Genomic DNA, 22,913 nt, shown 5'->3' on the forward strand with positions numbered 1-22,913 from the left:
AGTGAGTTACTCTTTTTTCAACTGAAAGAGAAAAAAATTGAAATAAAACAGAATTTCAAAACAGGCAATAGGGAAATAACAATAATTAATACTTTATGTATTCATGTAGGTAGAGATTTCATAAACAAAACCCAGACTGAACAGAAAATACTACTAAGAATAACAAATGGGAACTCGACAAAAGAAATCGCCTACAGAGTGGAAAGACAATCCATAGAGTGGGAAAAAAATTAGTCAACTGCTCCTCAGACAAAGGACTTCTATCTAGAACATATAAAGAATTGAAAATCATCAGGCCCCTTAAATTCGAAGACCCAATCCAAAAATGAGCATTTGATACTTCTCAGATGAAAATATACAAATGGCAAACAAATATACGAAAAAATATTCAACAACACTGGTCACTTGAGAGACGCAAATTAAAACAAGACTGACATTTCATCCCCAGAAAGAATGGCTGCCATCAAGATATGAACCAACAACAAATGCTGGAGGGTCTGTGAGGAGAAAGGAACCCCTCTCCAGTGTTGGTGGGAGTGTAGACTGTTGCCACCACTGTGGAGGTCAGTCTGGAGATTCCTTAAAAAACTAGGATTACAGTGTTTTATTCTTTTACTCCTTCTCTGAGTTCATGAATAGACTCAGCCATTGTAAATGATTCTGGCCCAGATCTGGATCATGACTTCCTATGTGAGTTTTTATCTTGAGTATAGGGTATTCCTAACATAGAAGTATGAGGACTGGATTCGTGTTTTACAAGGCCCACTGTTTTGAGTAATTGGTAAAATATGACTAGTAGTTCCTTTGTTTAAAATCTGTTGCTCTATTTTACGTTTTTTTGTGAGAATTGAATGGATAATACCTAAATGCCAGAGTTGCAGTGAACTCTTCATAGTCGGTGGCTGTTATTTTTGCTTACTATTTCTCAATCTGTCCCTGGCCGGCCTTCGACCTCATTTCTTACTTTTCTTCCCTTAAGCGCCAACATCCACTTACTGGAAATATTTTTTTCTCTTTTTCCTGAAGGGCTTCCTTCCCTTCACTACTTTACTTAGTGATTCCAGCAACAGTGGGCTACAAATGACTTCCAGGACAGGAGATCGTGGGGTCCCACAGCACAGAGAAAAGCTTACTTTCTCTTTTTTTTGTTTGCTTCTCACTTTAACTCCAGGAGGGTCTATCATGCAAGCTGGTGTGTTAGGAAGTAAGTAAAACATGTAAAAAGAGATCATTAGATGGCCTTCCATCTTTACCTGGTTTAAGTTAACAGAGCCACTCTAATTAATTGTAATTACTATCTGGAAGGGAATGGCCTTTTCACAGAATTGAAATTGCTCTGGTCATGAAAGATATCATGAAACGTCTGCACTATCAGAGTGATGAGAGAATTTGTAGAACCACCTACTTGACTTTTGTTCAGGATTTTTGAAGAATTCTCTTACTAAATACATTTTTATGACAAATTTAGGGAAATAAAATACTGTTTCATTTTTATTATAGTCATTCTTTTCCAAATTCTAAAAATAAAATAATTTTGCATATTAAACTCTATGGAGTGGGTTTGGAATAGACATCCTTAGATGTCTAATGTGATGGTACAATTTGAGACCTGGATTTTACTCAAGTGATTATGTTGAAATAAAAAGGGAGAAAAAGAGGAATGTGTAATTCATGCAGGACCCATTGAGACTACATGGAAGATTAATCACACAGGTCACAAGCCAAAGATTCAGCAATTAGAGCACTGAGGAAAGTGTGGCATTTGAAGCTATTTATTCTTTACGCTTCTTGTTTCATAAACTCCGGACATTTGCATTTTTGGCTTCTCCTTTCCATGTCTCCATGGTGCATTTTAGGGCCTTTACAAGGTACCCATGACTGTGTAGCTTTACCACAGTCTGGGGTCAATTCTTTTTTTTTTTTTTTTTTTTTTTTTTTTTAATATCAGTGCGTGTTGGAGGTACATGAACTCTGCAGGAGGTACATGAACTCTCCTTGGGGAGCCAGTGCGTGTGCATAATACAGCTTGTTGTTTTTAATCCCCTGGCTCTTCTCTAATGCCCCTCCTGCCCCTTTCATTCTTGTCGGTATTATCAGTCTTAGTTCATGTTTATGGCAGGTGATGGTCACGTTTATTGATGTCGCTAGGACCTTGTCCATGACATATCTTCACTGGTGAAACTGGCGGAGTTTGGAGTCAATCTTAACCATCCAGTCTCCGTCCTGAGCCGCTCCCAGCCAGTTTACCTCACTCCAAGGCTGGCCAAACAAAGCCTTCATTTCACTGGCTCAGCCTGGCCAATGACTTTCAATTCATTCTATTTTCTTTACTGTGCTGCCAATTCTCACTTCATTCTTAGAGACTGTTAATTTTCCATCATCAGAACACGTCCGTGTTATGTACAATGGAGTCATGCATCCCTTTGCACTGTGCCACGGTGTCTTTGCTCATCCTCGTAGACCTCAGGATTATTTTGACAATAAAATGTGGAGAAGAGTTCAGCACTTACCAGCAGCTCCTGTCACAAATTATTCCCGATGTTTTACAAAGCTTCTTATTTAATCTTAAAATGACCCTGCAGCATGTATCACGGTATCTATTTTACAGATGAATTAGTCATCTCAGTAAGTTAATTAACTCCTCCAGAGGGACACCAGGAGAAAGGATACAAATGAAATCTTATCCCAGTCAAAGTTACTCTCATTTTACTGTTTTACAGCATATGAAATCATGAGTGTTTCTTGATTCTAATGCTAGACCTTAACCCCTCCAGATGTGGGCTCCTGATTGTTTTGGCCTTTTGTGACAGACTTTTTTTCTTTTTGTTCTCTCTCTCTCTGTCTCTGTCTCTGTCTCTCTCTCTGTCTCTCTCTCTCTCTCTGTCTCTCTCTCTCTCTCTCTCTCTCTCTCTCTCTCTCTCTCTCTCTCTCTCTTCTTCCTTCCTTCCTTCCTTTCTTTTTTTGCATGTGTTGCAATACACAGGGATCACACTGACCTGGGAGAGCTGGTATCCCTGTATATCCCATCTCAATCATTTTTTCTTCCTCTCCTCTCACCTCGCTGCCCTCTTGTCTCCCACCTACCCAAATCTGCTTCCTGTCTCCAAAAATAAACCAGACATAGAGGCAGACTCTGTGTGCCTTGTTTCTACATCCTTCTCTTTCACTGATTTTATTTCCTTGCTACTCTTCTAAAGATTTTATCACATGGATGGGTCTAAACAGGAGAAATTCACCTTCAGAATTCAGGAGAACTGTCTCAGAGGGAAAGTGGGGGTTGACATGGTACCCTGAATTCTAGAGATCAGGCCAGCAAACTCCTGGGAGAACCAGAGTGTGAGGCTGCAGTAATGATTCAGACTATAAATTTGTAGATTCTCTTTGTGTCTCTCCTGACTCTGTCTCTGTCTCTCTTTCTCCCCAAATAAATTTTATTCCTTGCATAATGAGTCTTTGGTACTTATATTTGGATTGGTTTTCTTGGCTGATGAATAGATGCCTTCCTAAATGACATTTTTATTTGTTCTACTTTACTATGAGGAAAATAGTACTGTCTTTTATCTCTCTACCACTGTAATTTAAAAGAGGATGTTCTACCCACAATTATGAAAAATAGCACCAGCATGTGAGAGAGTTAAGAGGACATCCACCATCTCAGCTTAAAGCTACAACAGTCATTAAGTGTGATCTCAAGTCTTCTGACTTTTGGGTTAATGTTTTCTCCATCCTATGTCTGTGGATTTAAAAACAAAAGAAATAATAAAAGGAATCATTCTAGTTGAGTCTTGACAAGACTGGAATTTTGCTGTCTGAGATATTTTTGATCACCTGATAGCTCTAGTGACAAGGGGTTTGAATACTCACACTGGACTGGATTGGAGGAACTCAGGGTCCCGTGACACCAACCAGAACTTCAAACATGTTCAGCCTTTACCTGTGTCAGGTAAACCTGTGAAGGTCTCCCGGGGATCCCGTGAAAGCCAGTACTTTTCGAGCCTCACCTCAGTATTTGTAGAAATAGGTGTCACTAAAGGGCACCATTCTCCAAATTTAAATAAATAAAGCATTCAAAGGAGACGGCAGTAAATTTTACTCAAGGTAGAAAGAAGCCATGAAAAATTCACTTTCCTACTGTGCCTGATTTGGTAGTACGCATTCAGTCAGCTCCAATGGAAATTCAGGGAGTTGCCAGGTATGAATGCACACCCCGGAATCGTTACAGTTCTATGCAAACCAGAAGCAGGTTTCCTCCCAAATCAGACAGTGTTATTTGTGACTGCAAATGTTGTCAAATTCCTGGCCCTGAATTATAGCTAGAGTCTGGGCTGCTACTCTTAATGGCTATGTTTACGGGATTGTCTTCTATTAAGTCTTTCTGGTATGACCAGAGTGCTTCAACACTGCCAAAGAGAAATTATTGATGTGACTATAATAGGCTATGAAGAGCTATCTGTTCCATAATCAAAGCAGAAAAACAATAGCAAAAATATAAAAGAGGAAGATATTATTTCCAAATTCAAAGTACTTACATTCCTGTGTATGCTTGAGAATCAGCCAACCATGAACTGAACCTTCTGAAACGTGAGTCAAATTACATTTCTCCTACTAAAATGTGGTGTTAGGTATTTTTTCCCACAAAGAGGAAAGCTGACTAATACACTTTGACCTAGGAGTTATAATAAAAATATGTTGAGTACTTAAATTAAAAATTTATGTACAAAATGGGAGGGAATCAAAAGATAGGGGATGAGTGGAGGGAGGGAAGAAAAAGGGAAGGAAAAAAGGAATTAAAATGTGTTGTGTACATGTAGTAACTTCCCATGAGGAATGTAAACACTATGTACTACTAACACGTGCAACTAAAAATATAATTATTTAAAAGAATTATTACAATAAAATATCAGCACAAATTCCCTTTAAAATTCCTCCCCTTACTTGGAACACATTCATCCCATTGCTCTTGCTGCTTTCTGAGGCAGTTCTAAAACTTAACTTCCCTGCATGTCTTTTTTGGGTTATGTTAATGTTCTGAATCAATGCAAAACATTTGTGGAAATTTCTGAGAAATAAAATTTTCACAGCAAATCTTTATCCAAATTTCTCACCAAATCAGGCACCATGTGACTTCTGGCCCTGCCCCTAAGTCACAATGACCATGAAAGGGAAACATTTTGAATCTACTGAGGACATGGAGGCAGCCAGGAGAGCGCAGCTAAAGACCCTCAGGAAAGAGGACTCCAGAGCTGCTGCGGGAAGGGGCAAGGATGATGGGACCAGTGTGTGCAAAGCAAGGAGGGCTGTTTGGAGACCATGGGATTTTTACTGTAATACATTCTTTCCAATTGTAAGAACTCCCAAGTTTAAGACCACACTTTGTGTGTCTCTTATTGCTCTTCTTACTGACTTGAATGTCCTTCCTCATCTCCAGTCACTTCTTAAAAATTTCTTTGAAGTATTTATCATATATCTTCAGAATAGTTAAGAGGCTTGCACGGGGACACACTAAGGGTCCCTATTTGGCCCTACACCTTTCCTTGTCACAGTACACAGTGTTTGTACTCAGGGCTGGCACTCCCTGTCATTCAGATCTTGAGGTTTCCTCACTTCAAACTACAGCACCAAAGACGTCACACCTGCTCTGGCACTATTTCATCACCAAGACGGGTACATAGCAAAACCTCTCCAGCTTAGCATCTGGGTCTTGTATATCTAACTACAGTGAAGTGCTTGAGTCCAGAGGAAGCATCATGGATTTCTAGGAGCTCAGTCAGTGAATGGAAAGCAAATTGCTAATGCTGATGTTTTTATAGATCAAGAGCGAAGCCTTTGAGAGCACCAGAGGGGCTCAGTCTTTTCTCTTCTCTTCTCTTCTCTTCTCTTCTCTTCTCTTCTCTTCTCTTCTCTTCTCTTCCTTCTCTTCTCTTCTCTTCTCTTCTCTTCTCTTCTCTTCTCTTCTCTTCTCTTCTCTCCTCTCCTCTCCTCTCTTTTCTTCTCTTCTCTTCTCTTCTCTTCCTCTCCTTCTCTCTTTTTCTTTTCTCTCTTTCTCTCTCTTTTTTCTCTCTCCCTCCTTCCTTTTCTTTCTTTCTTTCTTTCTTTCTTTCTTTCTTTCTTTCTTTCTTTCTTTCTTTTTCTTTCCTGCCTTCTCAGTCAATGATGGTAATACATTCCTCACGTGGAATCAGTACATGGACATAATACACTTTATTCCTTTTTCCTTCCCTTTCCTTTCACCCCTCCCCTTCCCTCCTTTTATTTATGGATCCCTACTCTCTCTCTCTTTCTCTCTCTCTCTGAGAATGCTCTATCTCTCCATTTCCTACATCTGGCACAGCTCAAACTTGGAAGATTTATTTTTGCAATCATTTAATTATAAATGGAGATGTTCATTATAACAAATTTAAAATTTTTATATTTAAATCTTTACTAGGAGTGCCTATTACATACGGTAAAAGAACTCTTTGGAAATTTGTTTCAACACCCTCATCATGAGGTTATCCATAATTCTTTAAAAATCCACAAAAATTAAAAGAAAAGTTCAAAAGCAAACAAGAGAGAACAGACTGAACAGTGCTGGCAACTAAGTCCAAATCACAGAATCTAAACAGATGGCGCCTTTCGGATGTGCTTCTCTTTAGACTTCTCATCTAGAAATAGAAGTGGAGGGGGAGTTCTGCAGGAACCTGCCAGTCACAAGGCGCATACTGTTAAGCCAGTGCCTAGGGGCTTTATGTTAGTTTCCTCATCTGCAGAACGAAGCTATCATAGGAGCACAGTGTAGCAATGCTCGGAGAACCAAAGGCGTTTGCATACTTCAGTGCGTGGAGTGATGACTGTTGTTTTCCTGCTTTTTCTCCTTCTCAATCTGGCACTTCCACCAGGATGTCAGACTGCTCCAGTGTGCTCATTCCCGATCACCTCTGACCCTGGCAGGAGGTTTTCATATAAACCACAAGTTGTCCTTGAGGAAAATGAACACAAACAACAAGACAATTTGCATTAGGTCCTCCCTGCTGGGGACCAGGCCTATAGTCTACCTTTAGCTGGGACATATGCTGTGCTTTTAGTGGGCTTTCCACAGTGCTTGAAAACTCACAGCTGCCTAAGGAACACTGAGGCAATGAGAAGGGTTGCTTTTCTTTCTTGGGTGAAAGCGAAATAAATAAGCTACAGTGAGAACCTTGGACAAGGAGCCGGCAGGAGAGGTCTGCCATCCCGTCTTGATCTTGACTCTTTTGGAGCTTCATTTCCTCTTCAGAAGGAAGCTGGAAACCGTGTTTTCAGTTTGAGAAAAACTTTGCAAATTAGACAGGATCATTTCATGAAAGCATTTGGAAAATAGTGTAGCTTTGCATAAAATTGAATGTTAACTATAATAACTTGGTCACATTTTTTCACTGTTATTCCAATAAATGGCAGGAGAAATGTTCTATTCTAAGGGTGACAGTAAATTGTAGCTTCTTCAAGACTGGTGCAGAGAGTGAGAGGAAGTTACTTATTTTCTACTCAAACTTTCTGCTACAATGGCATTGGCGTCACCACCACAGAGAAGGCGTGCAGAGCAACATGTCTTGAAAGCTGCAATGGAGGCAGGAGCTATCTGTGCAGCTGGGGAAGCGATTTCAACCAAGCATTTAAGCTAGAAGTTGGATCGAATTTGTTATTCAACGTGAATATATGTGTGTAATACGTGTGTGTGTTCATGGATAAGTATAGATTGTGTGTGTTTGTGATATTTGCTGCAGACTCCAAATTTCCTTTAAGAAGAACAAGGAAGTAACAACATTCTTTTCAACTCAGCCTTTCTGGATTCAACAGTTTTCTTCATTATTCTTTTAGAACTGCTATACTATGTTACTTGCTGTGGTAACTGACCTGCTGGTGCTATTTCGGCTTTATTTTCAAAAACTTACAAGAAGCTACTTAGAAATATTTAGCTCTTTTTGTGTACATTTTATGAAAGTCTCTTCTCACAGGCTGTTGTACTTTGTGATGTACTGGGTTCCGGGATTCTGTGCACACCTGCATCATAGCATCTGACACCCACGTGATAACACTTTCCCTCTACGGCTGTCTTCCATGCCAATATGCAAGGTTTTAGAATACCTGTGTTTTATTTACTCTGCTGCATCTATAATTTCGGTACTCTAGAGACTGAGGCAGAAGCATCAACAGTTTGGGCCCAGGGAGGCAACTTAGTGAATTGGTGAGACCCTAAATTAAATTTAAAAAGCACTGAGGATATAGCTCAATGGAACTGTCCTGGATTAAACCCCTAATATTATTTTTGGCAGTCAATATGAGGCAGTGCAGAAGAAATAAAAAGAGACAAAGAGTAGAATGTCCTTTAATGTGGACACGGGAGAGCTTAAAAAGAAGTGCAGGGGCTCTCCATTAGGACAAAGAAATGAAGTCACCTTTATCAGGTCTGGCGGGAAGGAGTTTTAGAGGTGAGCAAAATGACATATTAACCACTGATTTGAAGAAGCACCTTGTGTGCAAAACAGGATACACAAAGATTTACTGGAGGCTTGGGTGGTTGTGGAGTTTTGGGGTTGGAAAGGGCTCAGCGCACATGCAAAAACGGAGTGGGAGATTTATCTCTGGAATGAGGAGAAAGTAGAAGTTACTCTTAGAGAAGTTACTTTTCTGGGTCCAGGACCAATTTGGGCAGCTGTCATGTTAGCTAAGCCCCAGGCTAGCAGAATCTATCACCTAATACCTCAGGAAAGGATAGAAGAAAGAAAAGAAGAAAGAAAGGAAGGAAGGAAGGAAGGAAGGAAGGAAGGAAGGGAGAGAGAAAGAAAGAAAGAAAGAAAGAAAGAAAGAAAGAAAGAAAGAAAGAAAGAAAGAGGACTGGAGATGTAGGGTCACAAGAGCCAGCCTGGCAAGAGTGAGGTCATGAGTTTGATCCCCAGTACCAACAACAACAATAAAAAGGAGGAGGAGGAGGAGGAGGAGAAGAAAAAAAGGGAGGAGTGGAGTGAAGGAGGGAGAGATGGTAGAAGATTATAAGTAGTTTTATTAACTAATAAAAATTTTTTGATCACTTCAAACACTTTCAGACTGATTTCACCTGCTAATTGAGGCATTTCTGCCACTCATTCACCCCACCATCCCTTTCCTCAATTTGGTATTTTCACACCTGGAGTGGGAATAGGGATTAATGTTCTGAGAGACTGCACTGTGACTTGATCATAATACAAGTGAGCAGGCAGGAAGAAAGATCAGATAATTGAAGGCTTGTGATATGAGTACCCAAGCACTCTTAAGTGAGTCCTCTAAATCGTACAGGGCCTCTTTTATTACCTATTAAACCTTGGCAGGAACAAGGTGTAGATGATATATTTTACAGTTTAGGATTTTTCTTTAAGCAAGAGGTGTGGGGAGACAGCAAGGTGCTTGTCTCATCAGGAGGTGGAGAGAAGTGTGTTCTCCTAACTGCTTGTCCTTTCAGCATGGGCCCTGTGATTAATGAAAGGCACACCCACTAGACAGGCTGATTCTTTGCTATATTCCCACTGGAATTATCTTCTTTCAGGTCTTCCTTCCTGTTATTGTTTATGTCTAAATGTCTCCCTAAAGCCTCATGTGATCACTAGTGGAATTTTTGGAGCGTGACTGGATTATGGGGCCATTATAGCTGACTTCCTGTCAGGAAGTGGGCCTGGTTGGAAGAGGAGGTCACTGAGGTCATGATCCGGAAGGCTTTATGTCATCCTTCCTGGTTCCTCTTTTGTTTCACTCTGCGTCCTGGAAACCATGAGGTAAGAGTTTTGCTCTTCCCAAGCCTTGTGCCATGCTGTTTCTGTGATTAAATCTGCTGAACATGGAATGGAACTATTGAAACATGAGCCCAAATAAACCTTTCTCCTTTTAAGATGTGGGGGTGGGTGTTATGTCTCAACAATCAGGAAAGTATTTGTGCTACTACTTTTTTGGACAATATTTCATGCCTATATCTTGTATATCTTTGAATGACTATTATGACTATAACAATAATCAATGTATTAATTATTGTTACTCTACTAGCTTGTTTTGAAACTGTTTTGTCAGTATTGTTACTTTTTTCTGTTAAAATAATGAGGAGACTAACTAATTCCTTTCTCTTCCTGGACTGAAACCTATCCCAGTGTCTTCCTCTTCTCTCATTGTCCATCTTCTGCACTTAACTTCCATATTACCTCCAAACAGGATTCTGAAGACCCTCTTTCCTTGTCTTAGAACCAGTGCAGGACTGTTTATTCCTGTCACAACATGGCTACAAGATGCCTCGTTCTCTTTGCTGTTTATGTTCAAATGTGCTCTTGGGTTCTTCTCTATTGTCCCTTTAGTATCCTGGCATTCCAGGATGCCATGGCAAAGCAGTCCTCGAACATTCTAGAATCCTCAGGAATCTGTGTTTGGTATAATATCTGAGCTACTTCGAAATATTTAGCCCTTTTTATGTAAGTTCCATGAAAGTCTCTTCTCACAGGCTGTTGTACTTTGTGAGGTACTTGATCCTAGGATTCTGTGCACACCTGTATGATAGCATCTGACACCCCCTGTGATAACACTTTCCCTCTACGTCTGCCTTCCATGCTGATATGCAAGCTTTTGGAGGGTGAGGGCTGTGTTTTACTTACTTTGCTGCCTCATATTTCTTGTAGAAACTGTCACGTCATAGACACTTGTAAAATTACTAAATAAACTAATGAATGAGATATTTGTTTTCCAATGTGAAAATACTGGTTTAGATAATAGCACTTTATTTCTTGAAAGGAAATATTTTATATTTTTATTGGTGTATATTTGCAGAAAACAATTGCAGTTGTTCATTTTGGGGATTTGGTACATGCCTGTAGCATATTTTAATTATTTGCCAAAAGCACTTTAATTCAGTAGTTTCCATCATGGAACCCTTGAGTGCCAGGATGAGAAGTCTGGGTTTGTTTTGAAGAGAAAAATGATTTGAAAAGCTCTACCTATGCAGGAGATTAATCTGTCATGTGTGGCAAGCCAAGACAAGGACAGGAAAGCAGCTGCGGGTATATGAAAAATGGCATCGTCCCTTTGTGGGGGCCTCGCAGCCCCTGAAGTTGGAACACACAGCTGGAGCTGTTGCTTTTATTCTCCTGATGGTCACTCCTCGAATCCACAAAAGGATGGCTGCAGCTTCAGGTATTAGTAACGAAGGCATAATAGGAATCAAGATTCAGTGCTTCTTCAGGGTGAGAGGTCTGTCTATCCTGTATTTTAAAAAGTTGTAATTTCCTCACTTGCACAATAAACCTCTGAATTTTCATGCTCTAGAAATCATTGCTTTTGTCATCTGTAAATGCAAAAAGGAGCCCGAGAGTCAGCAGATGGTACATGTTATTAAGAAGTTATGGAAATGCAGGTCCTTTCTCTCAGCATCAGAGTAACAAAAAGTCTGCTTGGTAATTACTTTCCAGCATCCTGTTTTAAAAAATACTAGTCTCTCTATGCCCCACTCTCAGTGGGCTGTTCCTTCCCAGAATCTGCAGGGAACTTATAAATAACTCTATGCCACCATAGCAATTCTGACCAGGCTGAAGAATCTAGTGCCACATTGGAGTCTGTTCCTTTGAAGCACGTTTCAGTAACAAAAATGTCACAAGGAAAAAATATTGGGCAGATATTTAACACATGAAACTAGAAACTCATGCAATCATCAAGAGGGCTGGAGTGTGAATGTTGGGTGGTGGGTTGTAGTTCATGCCTGTAGTCCCAATATTCTAGGATGCTGATGCAGGAAGATCCCCAGTTCCAGTCTAGCTTGAGCAAGTAATCAACTTAAAGAGAACTTGTATCTAGATAAACAATAAAAAAGATCTGGGGAAATAGCTCAGTGCAGAGCTCTGGGTTCAATCCTCAGTGTAGGAAAGAGATAGAGACAGAGATAGAGATTGAGATAGAGACGGACACAGAGATAGAGTTAGAGAGGTGAGAAACAAGAAAAGGAAGATGAAGAGAAAGAGGAGGAAGAGAATGAGGAAGAAAAGGAGGAGAAAGAGAAGGAGGAGAAAAGAGGGAGGGGGAAAGGAAGGTAATAAAATTAAAAATAGAAATTAAAAAAGAGAAAGAGAAAGCCCTGGGTAGAAAGACAGGGCTCAGAGGTAGTTTAGTTTAGGGATCCCAGCTGCCCCCAGAAACAGGGTGTGTGGCTCTCTGGGTGCATGGAAAGCCTCACCAACAGTTGTTTCTATTTGACTTCTTGATGATAGCTATTCTTTCTGGAGTAAGACAGAACCTCAATGTTGTTTTGGCTCACATTTCTTTCATGGCCAGAATTGCTGAGCATTTCTTCATGTATTTATTGTCCATTGGTACTTCTGAGAAGTCTGTTCATTGAAGTTGCCCATTTTTTTTTTTTTTTTTTTTTTTTTGTCTTTTTTGTTTTTATCGGTACCGGGGACCGAACTCACGACCGTCTGCTTGCAAGGCAGGTGCTTATGCCGCTGAGCTAAATCCCCAGCCCCCTGCAGTTGCCCATTTTTGATTGATTCTTTTATTTAGGGGAAGTCTAATTTTATGATTCTTTGCATATTCAAGATATTGCTCTGCTTTCCAAGGAATCACTGGCCCTTTGCTGATTGTTTCTTTAGTTTTCAGAAGCTTTTAAATTTGATGTGTCACATTCATTGCTTGTTGGTGTTATTTCTTCTGTTCCAACATTTCTTTGCCTATGTCTTCAAGTTTTGCCTATTTCCTATTTCATATTCCAGCAGGTTAGGTGTTTCTATTTTAATATTTGGACTTTGATCCACATTCTGTTGAGAGACTGGGTCTGTCTTCAGTTTTCTCAGTACCATTTGTTAAAAGCTAGTTTTTTTCCCCAGTGTGTGTTTTTGGCCCCTTTGTCAAAGTTCAGATGGCTGAATGTGCCTTGATTTGTTTTAGCATTGCCTACAGTTTAGCACTGATCCATCTGTTCATTTTAGTGGTTTTATTTCCACTAAATTTTCATAGTATAACTTGAAATCTTAGATTGCAATGCTTTGGTCTTGTAGTACAAGATGTTTTTACTACTTTAGATCTCTTCTGTCATGAATTATAAAATTTTTTCCTAGTAAAGTAAGAAATGCTCCTGGTGATTTGATTGGAATTACACTGTTATAAAGTATGACTATTCGGGCAGTGTTAGTTACACCTATCCTGGCACAGGGAACAGACGTCCACTTTATGATGTCTTCTTCAATATCTTTTTCCAAGGTCCTAGACAAACAAGAATGATCCAATGCAAGTACAAGAAAAGAAATTGTAAAGATGATAGCACAAATTAATGAAATTGAGACTGAAAAATCAAACAAACAAAAAAAAACCAATATAATCAATGAATTGAAGAGCTGGTTCTTCCAAAGGATAAGCAGAAGAGGAAAACTCATAGTCATTATCAAAAATACAACAAACAAAAAAAGTAAAGAAAAAAAGCACAATAGAGTGATAGAAAGGAATAAGGCAATATCACAATGGATACAACATAAACCTAGAAGATTATTGGTAACTACTTAGAAAACATATAATCTAATAAACTGGATACTTCAGGAGAAATGATTAAATTACTAGATACAGACAAATTAAAACAAGCAAACTAGTTGATATAAAAATCCTGAATAATCCAATAACAATCAATGAAGTTGAAGCACTATTAGAAACTATCAACTAAGGATAGCCCAGAGCCTGATGGATTCATCACTGAATTCTACAAAAATTTTAGGAAAGATTTAACATCAATGCTCCTCAAATTCTTTAATAGAATTGAAAGGGAAAGAATACTGGAATACTGTCAAGTTCATTCCTAAAAATTAATGTTACCTTATTTCCAAAACCAGATAAAAACTCAACTCAAAAACCCTTCTAGCCAATGTCTTCAGTGAAAACAGATGCAAAATTCCTTAACAAGATACTGGCAAAGGGTATGCAATGAATCATTCAAATGATCGTAGATCATAATCAAGTAAGCTTCATTCCAAGGAAGCAAAGAAGGTTCCACACATGCAAATCAATAAGTGTAATGCATTACATAAACAGATGCAAGGGCAAAAATCATGTGATTATCTCAATAGATACAAGAAACAAAAGGCCTCTGATAAAATCCAATATCCATTCATTATAAAAAAAATTTGGTGTATGAGGACCTAATCTCAATTTGATAAAAACCATTTATTGCAAACTTATTGCCACCATCATATTAAGTGGAGAAAAGCCAAAAGATTTCCCTCTAAAATCAGGAATGAGACAAGGATTGTCTACTCTCATCACTCCTGTTTAATAAAATCTCAAAGCTTTAGCAAAAGCGATCAGGTAAAAAGAAATTAAAGAGATATCAATAGAAAAGGAAGAAGACAAACTATCCTTCATAGATGATATGTTCCTTTATGTAGAAGACACAAAAAATTCCACCAGACTCCTAGAACTAGTAATGAAATTCAACAACATAGTGGGAAACAAAATCAACAGTCAAAAAGCAATAGTGTTCCTGTACATCAATAATAAATTCACAGAGAAAGAAATTAGGAAAACAATACCACTCCCATTAATTTCAAGAAAATTAAATACTTAGGAGTTAACATAATGAGAAAGTGAAAGACCCATGTAATGCTTTTGAACTCATTTTAAAATATATTGTAAGCCTAATTCAGGAAACAGTTGATAGTTCATGTTAAATTAATGTAAATGCAATGTTTGTAACTTGTCTGTCTTTATGATTTTACTACAGCTTTACTAGCTAACAATAAACAGTCAATAAGTGTTAAATTGAGTTTCTGAGGATGTAGGTTCTATACATGTCTTTTGGTTCAGAATCTAACCTGAACTTTATGACCAGCTGGGATTGCTGAGATTTGTCCATTTATGTCAGGTGACTTTCACTGGTAATTCAGAGGCTTAAGATACTGGCTTTTCATTGAGATTGTGATTCACCCTTAGCTGTAGGGTTCTTTGGTGTGAGCCAGCCCAGGTCTTCTGCTCGTCTTGCTCCTGTATCTGTGATGACCTGGCAGGTCAAGATGTGCTGAAAGCTGTAGTCTAACCTCATGTACTTGTCAACCTGACAGTGTACTGTGGTCCAGGGGGCAGGGATGACTTGCTACATTACTTCCATCATCCAATTGAATGCTTTGAGTATTTTCAGCTGGTCCACAGTTCCAACATCACCAAGACAGGGCATGCCACAGGGTACGCTTTCAACTCCCTGCTTCACTGTTTGCCCTGCTATCAGGATAATCAAAGCAAGTGTGGACCAACGTGAATTTAAGGAGTGAAGAGACAGATTCCAGCTCTCGGAAGAGAAGCAGCACAAACCCCATCGTAGAATCCCATGAATCCTGGGATGGAAAACACAGGGGCCTTCTATAATCCACCACAACAGAATATAAATGAGACTAGAGCTTGCCGTAGCTGCTTGGACTGGTGACATTCGTGTCTTATGAACCATTTGGGAAATCTCCTGTGCAGATGCATGGAGTTTCTGGCATTTTAATGGCAGTCTTTCCTTTTTCCCTTTTATTGGACCCTTTTAATTGCTCTGCACAAGGCTGGCTCTTCCTTACCTGCGTGGATAGAGATGACTAACTTGTAATAAACACTTCCCCACAGAGTTATAATGGAGCTTTTTGCAAAGAGAATGTGTTTTTCAAAGGTTAGAGAATTTTACAAAAGTAAAAATGTAGTTATAAAGTTTGGTGATTTTATGAGCCTATTAGATCTTGTAAGCTTTCTGAAGGGAGGCACAGGAGGAAGGGACATCCTTTGAAAATGAAGAGGCAAATTAAAAATGGAAAGTTTTCTTCTGGAATTGACTGGAATTGGAGTTGGAACACTTCCATTTTGGAAGAGGAGAAGAAGATGCACAAAATTGGCTGTTGTGGACATTGTCCGAGGTCTCTGTTCGGAGGTCGTGTATGACAAGAAAGCCGTCCCACGCACCCCAAATATGAGGACATGGCACCCAGCCAGGTCAGGCTGCAATGAAAACTAATTTGCCTAAAATATTTCAGTAAGTAAAGGCACCCAAGTTTAGATCGTAAAATGAAAAAAAACAAGAAATAGTCACAGGTAAATCATGTATTTGGTACTCGGTGATTAATTTATGGTTCATTAAGGTTCATTGATTCACACAATTCTTGGTTAATTCAGCAAATATTCCTTGAAGACCCATTACCTTCAAGATATTGGAAATTAGGAGATCATAAAACTGAAGACAGAAAAAATAGGCAAATATTAATAAAAGTACTAGACTTCTGCTTTTAAAGAGACAGACCAAAAAAAAAAATAGATAAAAACACACCTCTAATCAGGAAGAATATTTATTTATGATTGTTAGTCCACTGATAATTTATGAAAACCACACAGCCAGACCTTTGGTTGTGAATTCTTGATGTATTTTCCTATGTGATGATGCTTTTGCATCTTTATTTCAGTATCTCTTAAGGAAATAGAAAGTTTTTAGCACCGAGTTATAGCACAAGTGCTTACTCTTTTTCCAAGATAAACAAAAATAGCAAAATAAAGGACCATGATGAATAACAAAGCTAAACAGTTTCTAATCAGTGGAAATTATACTAAAGGACAAACACTAAAGTTAAAGCAACTTGCTTGTTCTTTGAGCAAATGAAGGTCACCCTGCTCTAGGTAATCAGAAAAGACATTGGGTCTTGCAGTTGAACTACTCATCTGCACTTTAAAAAATGCTTTCCATCAACCAACTTCAACTGTAAATTACAAACAAAAATTTGCTGTTTAAGTGAACATTTCAGTGTGACTCACATATTTATGCAACTATTACAGACTCAAGGTAGGAAACACTTCCTTCGCCCTGCTCACTCAAGAGTCCACTTGTCTTTTCTTAACTTCATAGAGGTGGAATCGTACAGGACTCACTCTGGTTTCTTTCTCTGCCTGCCCCACCGAGTTTTAAAGGTTTACCCATTTGTGACCATAACGGTCCAGTACTTTTCTAGCTGAGTAACTTTTCAATGCATGAATTTATCACAAAATGTTTATTAATTCATCATTACCACCGTTCATTATATCTAAGTTTCTTCTAGTTTTCTGACTACTATTTTCTGACTACTACTTGTGTATCATTCTGGATTTGAGTGTATTTTTTCATTTCCTTTGGGAAATTACTTTAATGAGGTTTGTGTGTGTGTTAGTATCTTACTGTAATTGTACGTTATATTTCTGTGGCAACTAATGATAGGGAACATCTTATTCTTTTCACATATTCTTTTGTTAAATTTCAAATTTTTTCATATTTCTGTGATGGTAAAAAATATATATATGCATTTAGATACATAGATACAGTCAGTATCAAAATGGGTAAAACATTTTCAATATTTCTTTAAGATTGGATATTCTCTTCATTATTTATCAATGTCATTCAAAGAATAAATATTTTTAATTCTGATGCAGTCTAATTTACTGATTCATTTCTTTTATAACTTGTGAACTTTTTTTCAGTACCAGGAATTGAACCCAGGACCTTGTCTTCACCAGGCAGACCCTTTCCTACTGAACTATATCTCCAGCCCTGGCTTGTGACTTTGTCCTGAGGACTTTTACTTCCTCTGAGTCCAGAAGTGGGTTTCTCTCTTTAATCTTCTAAAAAGATTCATGGTTGTAGGTTTAGTTTTGCGTAAATGATCCATGCTCAATTAGTAGGTATATTAGTTACAGCTTGAGATTTCTTCTTGCTGTGTGGATTGCATTTCTTCCAGGACTGCTTGTGAAAAAGGCTGTAAAATTTATGAATGAATAAATTTGACATCTTCTTTGAAATTGGCCTCTATTGCCGGAATCCTTTTATTTTCCTTTGATTGTAAGTCTATGTTTGCTAAATAGTACTAGATTTTTCATTGTGAATAAACTATTGTAGCTCTATAAGTGTTGAAGCAAAATATCGTGACTCTCTTACCTTTACTTTTTTTTTTCCAAATTGATTTAACTACTATAAGTCTTTTGCATTTCTATTATTTTTGTAGAATTAAGGATTGAATCCAGGTTACACTGAACTATACCCCCACTCCTATTTTATTTTTATTATTTTATTTATTTACTTACTAATTTAATTTCTTAAAAATTATTTATTTTGAGAAAAGGTCTTGCTAAGTCACTACATTGCCCGGGCTGTGCTTGAATTTATGACCAGGCTTCTAGATTTATTTTACAATAGCTTGTTTATGTCTCAAAAATAGGCTGCTAAGGTATTTATTGGGTTTGTATGAATTACTAGATTAATTTGAGGAAATATGCCATTAAAAAATACAGAGTTTTCCTACCCTAGAGCACAGCGTTCTTCCCCATTCATCTTTATCTGACTAAATTCTCTCAAGAATGGTTTAAAGTTTTCATCATAAAGATTTTACGCAGGCAGAGTACATTTGAATCTCAAATATTTACATGTTCATGATTTAACTCTAAATCTGATATTTTAATTTGAATTTCTATTTTTCAATGTTGAGACTGGAAAAACGTTGATTTTTTAAAAAAAAAAACTGATACCCTAAGTACACTAAATATATTTTTGAGTTCTAGTGAGATTGTATTTATTTACTTTTGGATTTCTAAGGATTTTATCCATGCACAAGTATCTTGTCTGCAAACAATGACAGTTTTGTTACTTTTTTTGCAGTTGGCCAGATTTTTACTTGGTTTTATTACAGTGATTAGACTCTCAAATATGATAATTAAGAGAAGAGAGTGAGCATTCTTCTCTTTTTTAAAAATTTTAGTGGGAAAGTATTTGGATTGTTGATATAAATGCAATGCTAACTGTAGTTCTGGGTTCTTTGCATATTTTTGTTTGGATATGGTACTTGTCCTTTACCAGGCTGACATCTCCATCTGTTCAGTCTGACATTTTTTAAAATAAAAATGGTGCTTAAATTTTGTCAACACTGTTTAGGCATCTTTTGGAATCTCAGAGTTTGTGTTAGCTGCTGAAAAGTGCATTCTGCTGATCGGTTTTTTCCCCCTTTCCATGTTGCTGCACTGCAGAAGCCTGTTTTATTTATTTATTTATCTTTTATTTTAAAGAGAATAAAATATAATTTGGAACAAGATAATCAGAGTAACAATGGTTACTATGTTGCATATTTTATCTTTAAATTAGTTACTTAGAGTACAATATATTGGTATTTAATTGTCTAACCCATACTAGCTCAAATCTTTCTTTTCAATGAACTAAGAGAGAAATAAGTCTCATAACTATCTTAACTATCATATTTACATATACATACATGCATATATAGATACATATATATTGCTTTTCCCTTTCTTCTTATCTCCATTCCTTCATTCTAATTTCTCTTTTCTTTTGAAGCTTCCTCTCATTTTACAATGTCTGTTGTACATTGTAGACCTTACTTACCCTTTTAGTTTCTTACACTAGGGAGAAATATGATGCTTATACATGTGCGTCTGGTTTATTTCACTTCTGAATATAGTCTTGAGTTGCATCCATTTACCTATAAAAGTATTCAATTTATCTTTCTTTATGGCTGAACAGTGCTCCTTTTTTATAAAAAGACCACACCTTTTTTATCCATTCCTTGGTTGATGGACATTTGCATTGTTTCCAAGATCTACATGTGCTGCTATATACATGGGTGCACATATATCACTGTGGTATGATGTTTTTAATTCTTATGGGGAAAATACCCAGAAGGGGAATGGCTGGGTCAAATGGGACCTCTAATCCTAGTTTTCTGAGAAATTTCCACACTGATTTCCACAGTGTTTGCACCAATGTACACTCCTACTAGCAGTGGACAATGGTTCCTTTTCCCCACAGCTCTTCCAGCATTTGTCACTGGTTGAATTCTTGATAACAGCTATTTTGTCCAGAGTAAGATGGAATCTTAGTGTTGTTTTAATTTGCATTTCTCCAGTGATCAGTGATGTTGTATGACTTTTCACATATTTATTTGTTGTTTGTATTTCTTCATCTGAGAAGTGTGCATTCATCTCAAGTGGCCTAGATTTTTAAATTTTGGTGGTCTGATTATTTTGAGTTCTTTATATGTTCTTGATAGTAATCCTTTGCCTAATGTTTGTTTTCTGGCAAACATTTCCCCCCACATTGTGAATTGTCACTTCACTCTGTTGGTGGCTTCTCTTGCTATGTAAAATCTTTTTTGGCATCAAAAACAAAAAAAAGGAAATACTTAAGAATCAATCTAATGAAGGATATAAAAGATCTCTTCATTGAAAACTACAGTACTCTAAAAAGAGATTCAAAAGGAATCAGAAAATGGAAAGATATACCTTGCTTTTGAGTAGGAAGACCTATATAGAGAAAATGGTCATACTTCTGAAACTGTTATACAGATTTAATGTAATTCCTATCAAAATTTCAAAAGCATGTCTCACAGAATTAGAGAAGAAAACAATCCTTAAACTCATATGGAATCAGAAGAGACCTAAAATAGCAAAAGAAATCCTGGACAATAAGGCAGAGCAGGGGCATCACAATACCTAACCTGAAATTATATGATAAAGCTATTGTGATAAAAAGAGCATGGTAATGGCAAAAAACAAAACAAAATAAAAATCTTGCAGGTCGATAAAACTGATTAGAAGATTCAGAAACAACTCCAGACATAGTAAGCCACCTTATTTTTTACAAAGGTGTCAAACACATCCACTGGAAGAAAGATAGCCTCTTCAATATATGGTGCAGGACAAACTGGCTCTGCACATGCTGAAGATTAACATGGACTCATTATCTTTCACTATGCACTAAACTAAATTCAAAATGGATCAAAAATTGAAATACTAAAACAGAAACATTAAATCTGCTGGAAGATAGAATAGGTAGAACTTTTAAAGAAAATGGTATAGAAAAAGAGTATGAATAAAATTCCAATCACCCAGGAATTGTCACCAAGAATAAAAAATTGGGATCTCATATTATTAAAAAAGGTTGATTGTTTTGAAGGTCTATTCAGCCTTGTGTTCCTGGAAGAACACCATCTGACCATGGTTCATTAATCTTTTTTAACATGGATAAAGTCAGTTCATAATATTTTGACAATTTTTGCTTTGTGTTCACAAAGCATGTTGCCCTATGGTTTTCTTTTTGTCTGGTTTTAATGGAAGGTGATGACTTCATGAAGCATTAAAATCTATTTCCTGCTTTCTAGAAGTTTAATGGGTTCCCTGTTTCTTAAAATTCTGACAGAATTTGCCAGGGAAGCACATTCACATTGCATGTACTTTTATTTTTTTGTCTATTTATGTCTGGAGCACACAATTACTATTTACATTTCCATAATATATGCAGAGCTATATATTAAGATTTTAATTTTGTGGAAAGCAACTTTTTTTTTTTTTTTTTGTCTTTTTCATTTTTATCGGTACCAGGGATTGAACTCACGACTGCCTGCTTGAAGGCAGGCGCTTATGCCGCTGAGCTAAATCCCCAGCCCCGGAAGGCAACTTTTGAAAATAATTTCCTCCCTAGAATTTGCCCATTTTTTAAGTTGTCAAGTTTGTTGATGTAAAAATTTTTATGGAATCTTCTTATCGTAATATAATTGCATGAAGTGTGAGTGATGTATTTAATTCCAGAGTTTTCTGCACTTTCTCTTTTCATTTGGATTAGGTTAGTATTTTATTGGTTTTCTTTTCTTTATGTTATTGTTTATTTGTTGTTCCATTGACTCCTGTTAATATATGCACACACACTTATTTTAATTTATGTACTTTGCTTTCCAGTTTCTCATTTCTTAAGTTCAAAGCTTAAATCGTTTGCCTTGGAGTCTTTTTTTGTTTTGTTTTGTTTTGTTTTGTTTTCTAATATAAAACTAAAGTCATTTCTAGTCAAGCACTGCTTTCACAACATCCCATTTACTTTGGATGAGTTTTCATTATCATTTAATTGAAATATTTTCTCCTTTCCCTCCTGATTTTTTTCTTGGTCTTGTGATGTTTCAACTGCAAATCATATAATTTCTAAAATTTTGTGGGGTTTTGTTCACCTTGTTCTTTCTAAATTAGTTCTTTCATAGCATAACCTATGTCAGTATTTTTCAATGTATGGGAATACTGTTTTTTTCTGATTCTGTTTCAGGCATGCAGATTTTAAAATACAAGTGTTTCAAGACTCTGATATAATATATGCAAATGTCTCACAGCTGTATATATCCTTTACCCCCCCCCAGGTGTTCTTCATTCTATGCCTGTTGCATTCCTTTTTCCAAACTCTATGTTTTATTCTATTAGTATAGGCATTTCAGCTATCCTGTTTGCTAATATGTATACTAAAAATCTTCTTCCCATATGGTTTTAGACTGTATCCAATTTTAAATTCAAATTGGTTTTCATGTATTTAACAGGTTGATTCGTATTTTTGTATCCAGGTTGGTAATATGTCTTTTAATTGGCAGGATTAGACAACTTTATTTGATATAATTTTTGGTATTATTTGATTTATTCCTAAAGTCACAGTATATATTTTCTATTGTTCCACCTGTTCTTTATTTTCCTCATATAATAATTCGCTCAGTATTTTTAAGATTATATTTTATGTCTACAGTTATCTTTCTTTTACTTAAACTTATGCAGCTTCATTACATTTCATTTACTCAGGCTGATATAACCTTAAATATATGCATCTTTAATTTATAACATTTTTCTTTCAAATGCTATTTATACTATCTTGTCAAAAATGGACTTTCAATTCTATCTCCAGTTTTCGAGCTCTCGTTTTCATAGTCTTAAACTTCTTCATGGGTTATAAACTCTCCAACACATTATTATTGTAATTGCCTTTAAATATCAATGGTTTTTACAGGGATTTTTAAATAAGAAAATGTTTTACACTGGCTATGTTTTTTTTTGTTTTTAATCCCAGCTTCTTCATTCTCTTGATAGCATTTTCCATGGGACAAGGTTCTCCACTGAGT

The 22,913-nt window shown here is 36.9% G+C and overlaps 1 long non-coding RNA gene across 1 annotated transcript in view; it reads left to right on the forward strand.

Annotated features, from left to right (window-relative positions):
* LOC134477124 (uncharacterized) overlaps positions 1-22,913 on the forward strand; it is a 195,775-nt gene that overhangs the window by 87,916 nt on the left and 84,946 nt on the right. The window lies entirely within an intron of this gene.

Source organism: Cavia porcellus, unplaced genomic scaffold (assembly GCF_034190915.1).
Source record: "Cavia porcellus strain 051 isolate PalLab524CR breed Dunkin Hartley unplaced genomic scaffold, mCavPor4.1 scaffold_8, whole genome shotgun sequence".
NCBI classification, from domain to species: Eukaryota; Metazoa; Chordata; class Mammalia; order Rodentia; family Caviidae; genus Cavia; species Cavia porcellus.